Source organism: Mastomys coucha, unplaced genomic scaffold, assembly GCF_008632895.1.
Source record: "Mastomys coucha isolate ucsf_1 unplaced genomic scaffold, UCSF_Mcou_1 pScaffold1, whole genome shotgun sequence".
Taxonomy (NCBI): Eukaryota; Metazoa; Chordata; class Mammalia; order Rodentia; family Muridae; genus Mastomys; species Mastomys coucha.
In genome coordinates, this window is record NW_022196891.1 from 51067805 (window position 1) to 51073959 (window position 6155).

Sequence of the window (6155 nt, forward strand, 5' to 3'; positions counted from 1 at the left end):
TCTTCTTCTTCCTCCTCCTCCTCTGCTTTCTTACTTGACCTTCTCTTTCTCCTTCTTCTCCTCTTCTTTTTTAATTTATGTCTATGGGTGTTTTGCTTTGCTCGCATGCATATCTGTATACCACATTCATGCCCGGTATCTGCAGGGTCCAGAAAAGGGGATCAGATACCCTGGAACTGGAGTTACAGATGGTTCTGAGCTGCCATGTGGATGCTGGGAATTGAACCTAGATCCTCTAGAAGAGCAGCTGGCTCTTTTAACCGCTGAGCCATCTTGTTAGCCTCTCCACCTCCTGATAATTCTTAAATACCTATCTGTAGCACCTATCTTTCTGGAAGGTACCCTACAGTCTCAGTTACTGCCTACTAGACCTGGATAACCCCAACTACCAATGCTTCAAGTCAACTAACAGATTCATCATGCCAAGCAGTTTTCATTCTCAGTTGAAACACTGGTCTTTTTGTCATTTACTCTTTCCAAAATTGGGCATCACCATCTGTCTAGATGTCCACTTCAGGGACCAGACTTCATACCCTTTCTCTCTTTTTTTTTCGAGGCAGGGTTTCTCCGTGTAGTCCTATAGTCCTGGCTGTCCTGGAACTCACTCTGTAGACCAGGCTGGCCTCGAACTCAGAAATACCCTTGCCTTTGCCTCCCAAGTGCTGGGATTAAAGGCATGTGCCACCACTGCTCGGCCCTTTTCTCTTTTCCTTCATCTAAGTTTAGTATATTATGAAGTCTTGTTAATGCTATATCATGAGATTTCTTCTTACCAACCTTTGCTGTCACTTATGACTTACTTACTTTTAAATTTTACTTTTTGCCTAGGGTATGTGCTTGTGTGGGTGAATGCTATGTGTGTGCAGACACCCATGAAATCAGGAGGTGCGGGAGGTACACATGGTTATGAGCAGCCTAATGTGGATGCTAGGAACTGCACGTGGGTTCTCCGGGAAAGCAGAAAGTACCTTTAACTGTGGCGCCATCTCTCCAGCCCTCATTTGTTTATTTAAATTCAAGCTTTCCCTAGGCCAGTGAATCCCTCCGTGTTGTAACCAAGGGTAACCTTGAAAGCGCATGCTCGATTCTCTCTGTTTTCTTCAAATCTGTGAAGACTTTCATCCCTTCTAGGGTAGAGCTTTGCTCCTCGACAGAAGTGCAGTGAGTCCTTTACAGTGTAATCCCAGCTTATTTCCTGGAGTCCTGCTCCTGCCCAGCCCTCCTGCTCAAATGTCCATGTGACCTGGGTTGTTGGATCGTGAGGACTTTGCCCTCTCCTCTCACCTTGGCAGCTTCTCCATCATTCAGGACTGTGACCTTCCCATGATTTCTTCAGGACCATAACACATGAATTACCTTCTCCTCCCCCATGCTGTGCATACTTCTTTTATAGCATTCATTACCTTGTCTTTTTTTTTAAGATTTATTTTATTTATTTTATGTGTATGAGTACACTGTAGCTGTACAGATGGCTGTGAGCTATCATGTGTGTGGCTTCTGGGAATTGAACTCAGGACCCCACTTGCTCTGGGCCTGCTCTTGCGTAATTGACTCTAGCTGTCTTCACACACACCAGAAGATGGCGTCAGATCTCATTTATGGGTGGTTGTGAGCCACCATATGGTTGCTGGGATCTGAACTCAGGACCTTTGGAAGAGCAGTCAGTGCTCTTACCCGCTGAGCCATCTCGCCAACCCTCATTCCCTTGTTTTATGAAGTCTTTTCCTTTTTTTTTGTCTCCTGTTCTCTTGGGGACTTTTCCTTATTCATCACTGTACTGGATAATTTTATATCAACTTGACAGCAGCTGGAGTCATCAGAGAGGAAGGAGCCTCAATTGAGAAAAATGCCTCCATTGATCTGGCCGTAAAGAAGCCTATAGGGCATTTTCTTAATTAGCGATTGGCTGGGGGAGGGCCCAGCCTACTGTGGGTGGGAACCACCCTTGGGCTGGTAGCCTGGGTTCTATAAGGAAGTAGGCTGAGCAAACCATGGGGAACAAGCCCATAGCAGCACCTTTCCGTGGCTCCTGCATCAATCAGGTCATGCCTCCAAGTTCCTGCCTGTGTGAGTTCCTGCCTTGACTTTCTATGGATGTTGAAGAGTGATGTAGACATATGTGTAAGCCAAATAAACTGTCTCCTCCCGCTTGTCTTTGGTCCTGGTGTTACATCACAGCAACAGTAACCCTAATGAGGACAATTACCATATTTCATCAAGGTTCCTGGTATACAAGCAACACTAAATCAGTTTTTATTCTAATGCTTCTTCTTCCTCATTTTCTTCTTTCTAACCTCTCTCCAGCCTGATTGAAGGTGTGGACAAAGCCTGACTCTTTTTTCTTTCTTTTTTTTTTCTTTTCCTGGCTGAGCCAGTTCAAATAGGACACAGCAGGCCCTGAGAAATTGTAATAGGAATGAGAGATCAAGGGCCTGGAGAACAAAGAGCACATTGAGTGGCTTTCAGTAGGGGTGACTGGAATTGCACCCCCACCATGCTAGCTCAGAAAATAACAGTCATATTTTACAGCCTAATCCTGTCTTACGCTTTCCACAGTGAAGGCCAGCTGGTGTTAACAACATCCTGATGAATGAGCCAAGGAGAGAGTGTGTGTGCCGCTGGTGAGGACTTTCTGGTGACTGAGGAAAAAAATTGTCTCTGCCTGGACTGGCATTGGCCTATTGATCCCAATGGAGGATCAATAAGCCAATCCTTTCTGTAAGGACAAGGAGGATATTAAGCTTTGTCAACCTCGGGGACTCTGTGGCACTTACTTAGCTCTGCCCCTGAAACACCACAGGAGCCATGGAAGACATGCAAATGAATGAGTGTGGCTGTCTTCTGGAGAAATAACCTGTGGACACTGAAATATCATAAAGATACGTGTTTCATGTGGGTTTTTATTCTTATTGTTGTTTATTTGAGACAGAACCTCATTAGTCCAGGCTGGCCCAAGCAACCCATAACTGAGAATGACCCTGAACTTCTAATCCCTTGACCTCTATTTTCTGAGTGGAATGACAGACACCTCTTTCCTACCCACATGGTCTAAAACTGAGAATCCCTCTCAGTCAGCTAAGCGGGCAGCTGGTAGAATTTGACCCACAGTCCATACCGTAGTTCTGGCTCTGTTCTTGGAGGCATGGTTTATCACTGCACCAATGCTTCTGAGGCTAGACAGGACTGGGCTTATTCGGGATGGCATAGGCCTAGTCAACCCACCATTCAGAATAGCCATTTTTGGAGTGAAGTACTGTAGAGAGTGCTGACTTCTGATAGGATAGCAGTAGCCTTCCCCTACTGTCTCAGTCAGGGTTTCTATTGCTGTGATAGAACATCATGACTAGAAGCAATGTGGGCAGGAAATGGTTTTTTTTATCCTACAGCTTGTAGTCCATCATCCAGGGAAGTCACAGGAGGAGCTCAATTGAGGCAAGAACCTGGAGGTAGGAACTGATGTAGAGGTCATGGAGGAGTGCTGCTTATTGGCTTGCTCCCTATGGCTTGCTTAGCCTGCTTTCTTAAACACCCCAGGACCACCTGTCAAGGGGTGGCACCACCTACAATAAGCTGGGCCTTTCTACACCAACCACTAATTAAGAAAATGCCCTATAAACTCTCTTACAGGCCAATCTTCAGGAGGCACTTTCTCAGCTAAGATTAACTCTCCCTGATATGTCTAGGTTTGTGTCAAGCTGACAAAACCCGACAAGCACACCTACTAAGCGCCAAGTGCATGCCAGGCATCCAGCCTCAGCAGGGAACGTAGACCCTCTCGCTGTTTCTCACAGTGGTGGTGGTGTAGCCGGGGCTGCCTGCTTTACAGATGTTTGCCCAGCGAAAACTCATGCCAGGCTTTTGCCAAGTGCCTGGTTCTGAAGTTCGTGTTCTTATTGTCACAGCAAGTGTGTCATTGCCATGGAGATGGTGGGTGACTGGTTACATTTTGTCAAGATACTGTTTTTATTATATGGGTCAAATTTTCTATTAGAAAACTTGGGGACAATGAGGACCAGAGAGCAGATGGTATCATATCCAGATGAGAATTATAATGGCTCCGAATCCTCCAAGACTTGATGAACACTCCTGAATCTTTAACTTTAATTAGCTAGGTAGGCATTTAGTTTCTGGATCCTGAATATGGGGTCTCACACATTCTAGGCAAGCACTCCAGCACTGCGTTACATCCCCAGATCTTCTGTCCTGTTTTGATTTTGAGAAAGGCTCTCACTAGGTTCCTTGGGCAAGCCTTCAACTCACTGTGTAGCCTAGGGAGAGTTACTTCAAGGCCAGGCCAATCTGGGGCACATAAAGACCCTCTTCTCTTCTTTCTGTTTCTCTCTCCCTCCCTTTCTCTCTCTCTCTCTCTCTCTCTTTCTCTCTCTTTCTTTCTTTTTTCTTTCTTTATTTTTGTTTTGTTGTTAAGACAGGGTTTCTTTGTGCAGTACTTCTGGCTATCCTGGAACTGCTCTGTAGACCAGGCTAGCCTCAAACTCAGAGATCTATCTGTCTCTGCCTCTGGAGCCCTAAGATTAAAGGTCTGTGTCACCACTGCCCCACTGGAAGACTGTTTCAAAAGAAAATACATACATGCATGCAAATGTTCATGGGCACACACACACACACACACACACACACTTAGCTCTTATGTGTGCAGTTAAACTTCTTTAAAGTACCTGTCATTATTCTTTAATTATCATTTCCTGAGGACTCTACAGGATGATAGGGGGAAAAGTGGGCACTTCTCCACAAGAGATTAGCTATACTTTTATTTATTTTGATATCGGTCTCACTACATTGCCCTAGCTGGCCTAAAATTTATCGAGATCTATCTGCTTCTGTCTCCCAAATACTGAGCTTAGTCTGTTGACACATTTCTACACCTGGCCTTCTCTCTTGTATTCTGACAGCTTCTCTCTTCAGAAACCTTACCTTCTCACCCCTACCTTAGAGTTCCTCAAGAGACAACAGGCATATGGGGACAGTGTGGGGATGGGCACGCTTAGTCACTCTCTGCCCTTTCAGGAGTCTAGCACAAGCTCTGGTGTCTATCCTTCCCCCACCATGCCCCACCCTAGCTTCCTCTGTGACCTCATAAGTTAGTTTCCTTTCCAAAGCTGGAGTGTGACTGTCACCAGGGCAACAGGCCACAGCTGCAGACCCTGGGGAAACAAGCTCAGTTGAGGGTGATGCAATGAGTGTGGGGTTGGGGCTGGAGGCTGAGGCGGGAGATAAGAGAGGCAGACAGACTGTTGGTAACAGTCGGGCAATGAGTAGGAAGCTTGGAGCTGTAGGTGGAGCAGGAGTTGAGCTGGGGGCTGACCTGCCTTGGAAACCTGCCAGCTCCCGAGCTGGGGCACTTTCTATGCTATATCAGACAGCTCCTTTTTGGCTTCTTTCCTAGGCTCCCCTCTGACTCTCTGAGCATCTCTGGAGCAAGCTCTGAGGGATAACCTGTGCTTGTGGAGCCCTTGGGAGCCCGGATCTGTCTCTGAGCTTGCTTTCTGCAGACCTGAGTATCTGAACCATCATGTGGCTTCAACTCACTCTCTGTCCTCAGTTAAAGTTAAGGTCTTCACTGGCGCTTGTGTTGGACAATAAGGAGAGCCTGCGTCTCAGGCTAGCAGTAGCTGAAGGCCTTTGTACAAACTGCCCAGTTTCTCTCCGTCCTCCTCCCCCCTTCTCCTCCTTCTTCTTGTATTTCATTAGGTTTTATTTTGAGACAGGGTCTTACTACATAGTTCAAGCTGGTCTGGAACTCACTACATAGCCCAAGCTGGCCTAAAAATTTGTGGCAATCCTGCCACTCACCCTTTTGAGTGCTGGAATTACAGATATGAATCATTGTGTTTGTCTCTCAGCTTCCGCTGAGATTTCTTGATGTGATGGCGTCATGAGGAAATATATTCTGCATTTGGAAAACAGCCTTGAGAGGTGATTCCTCCCACCCATGCTAAGATCCATGCTTGCTCATAGTAAACAACTGGACAACACAGACACAAGGAAAGGGGGCCCCAATTCTGCAGCTTAGAGATGACCTCTCTGGCACCTTGGTGACATTTCCTCTGTTCTTTCTTCAATGACTGTTCTTGCCTCTATCTCTGCCCTATTATTTGATATTGATCCACTGGCATTCCCTTCTGAGTATTTATCAT